Raw genomic sequence first — 3,063 nt, forward strand, 5'->3', positions numbered from 1 at the left:
CCTTCAAGGATAAGTGTGCCTCCCAAAACCAGCCCTACACTATCGTCCGACCCTACGAGGGTCTATTGTTGGAGGAAGGTTTCAAGCATTACCACACGATGATATGATAAGTGACATCTTGCACGACGAGGTGATGGACATATTGTATCAAGGGTTTGCACAACGCCACAGATATCTTCACGGATCATGTCATGCTAACAGTAGTTCGAGGCATGAGGGTACCGTCAAGATTATGTCCTTTGCAGATTTCGAGAGGGAAAATGTCATGTTTCTCATGAGACAAAACCTTGCGAGTAGCAATTATGGACAAAAGTGGGTTAAAAATATTATAGATGGTCTTTAGTATATGTTTAGCCCATATACCACAAAAAAAGAGTCTCATACACCACGGGTCCAAGATTCGGCCATCAAAATTTAGGTTATTGTCATTTTAATTCTCAGGAATTCAAATGAAGCACAAAAGTCCTGAGACTGGACACGGTGTCATGATATACCCCCAGAGGCTTTGGTACAAATTTGACAATTTTTTGCAGTAGTGTCATGTACACTACTTACAAATCAGATCATCTACGAGCAAGAAATTAGGTTTCAAGAGGAATCTGATCCGGTTTGTATGTAAAGCGACTGCTGATTTATTCACTGGCCTTCAAATTTTGCGCACACTCAACATGTACTATTACATGAAACATGTCAAAATTGATTTTTTTTGGGCCTGTTTGCTATATTTAAACCATTAAGTGAATTTATTTTATCTAATGGATATCACTAAAGTTTCGACTGCATGTACATGCAGTTATGACCAAAAGTAAACAAAACTATACTATGATGGTATTTGTATATGTTTAGCCCAAATACCATAAATTAAAAGCAGTCTCATACACTAGTGGTCTGAGATCTGGTTACCGGCATGTAGGTTATTGCCAGTTTAATTTTCAGGAATTCAAACGAACCGAAAATTCCAAGACTTGGCAATGGTGTCAATATGGCCCTCAGAAGCTATCGTAAAAAAAAAATTGAGAATGCTTCACAAAATAATATTGCTTACAAACTAGACCATTTTCGAGGAAGAAACTAGATTTCGAGAGGGCATGGGTAAGGTTTACATCGGAAGCGACCACTGCTTCCTCCATTGTCCTTCAATTTTTTCTCGCATTAAACATGCACCATTGCATGTAACTTGTCAAAATTTGGCATTTTCGGATGGTCATTTGTTATATTTAAGCCATTAAGTACCTCTCTAGAGTTTACTTGATATAATTTGATTTTGAATTACATGTACATGAAATTATAGACCAAAGTGGATTTGGAAATATTATTTGTGGTGTTTACTACTTGTGGTGTTTACTGGGATGTAGGTTACTGCCATTATAATTATAAGAAATTTAACGAAGCCTGGAGACTTGGCATGGAGTAATGATATGGTCACTAGAGGATGTGGTAAAAAATTGAGAATATTTTGCGAAAGTTTTCATGTAGGCTGCTTACAACCCGCACCATCTCCAATGAAGAAAATTATGTTTCGAGAAGGAACAAACAGGTTTGTATGTGAAGCGATCACTGCTTAAATGATTGTCCTTGAAACTCATTCCAATCTCAACAAACACTATTATGCGTGCCATGTAAAAATTTGGTTTTCTGTGTCCGTTATCTATATTTAATCTATTATGGGTATTTATTTTCATTAAATACCTAGAAATTTATTTAATGTCTTCAAGATAGCAAATAAACCATGGATAACAAGTGTCAAACTTTAGAGCATCTACACCCGTAAATTTTAAATCTAACCCCTTATATGTCCACGGCTGTGTTCGGGCATATCGGTGGACCGGTGCCGGTCACCCCTCATTTGTCAGTGCTGCAACACACTCCACATGTGCAAACCCCTATTTACATAATAATCCATGCAACTAAAATTCGTCGTCATCATCATACATAAGTAAAACAAGCTCCATTCGAATAAAAACTATCCAAGTTCTACTCATCGTCAGAGATGTAGATGACCCCGTGCCAGACAGACCGACCTCGTGGTCATTTGTGGCGGGGCACACTCCAACTTATTTTACTCATGGTCTTCTTTTAGTTTCACGAAGACTCACTTCCGCCTCATGCCAGCGAGGTGGATTCGGCAGCGATTCATCACCACCTCCTGCTCTGAGTGGATCGAGTCGAGGATGACGGCTTGCTCCACCTCGAACTGCACTCTTGCCTTTACGGCTTTGGCGTGTTGTAACACCACCTTCGCCTCGTCCATGCCAAAGACACCGGGCTCAACCTCCATACCCATGCCTCCTCCTCCATATCCTATAGAATCACCTCCTCCTTCTCCATTACCTCCTCCTACTATGCCACAATTTGAGAAGAACGATTATATCTTTGGTGGCATGAATCTCCGTGGCGGTCTCCATGGCATTGGCGTGTTGGAACCCTGCGTACACCTCATCCATGCCAAAAACACTGGGCACAACCTCCATACCCACACCTCCTCCTCCATATCCTACAGACCCACCTCCTCCTTCAACACCTCCTCCTCCTCCTCCTCCCATGGCACTACCTCCTCCTCTTTCTCTGTTACCTCCTCTTATTACGCCACAATTTGAGAAGCATGACGTGCCTCCTCGGTGGCGGTCTCCTCTCAACACTTGGTTGTGATCAATTTGTAATACCTTTTGCCAAACCATTGCAGACGCCAAGCTCACTTTGGAAAGGGAAGGGGAGGTGGAAGCGATGGCGGCGCAGACTACATGGAGAGGAGGGGAATGGGAGCACCTAGGGTCACCTTCATCACCCGTCTTAAATAGCATATTTTGGTCTCCTGTGTAGTGCGCTAGAGTGACGACATGAATGTGTCCTCACAAAATAGAAGGAAGAACCCAGGGGACTGATGGTTTTTTGCACATTCCCCACCCATAAGTCCGACGTGGCAGACGCGTTTGGGCACGCCCGAGCGTTCCCATATCCGCCCCGCATATGAGATGGACATGAGGGATGTCGGACAACCCATACGTTTGGGCTGGGTGTGTGGGGGACGGTTGAGTGGTGATTTTGTGGCCAGGTTGTGTCCCG

The sequence above is a fragment of the Triticum dicoccoides genome, chromosome 3A, assembly GCF_002162155.2.
Source record: "Triticum dicoccoides isolate Atlit2015 ecotype Zavitan chromosome 3A, WEW_v2.0, whole genome shotgun sequence".
In the NCBI taxonomy this organism is placed as follows: domain Eukaryota; kingdom Viridiplantae; phylum Streptophyta; class Magnoliopsida; order Poales; family Poaceae; genus Triticum; species Triticum dicoccoides.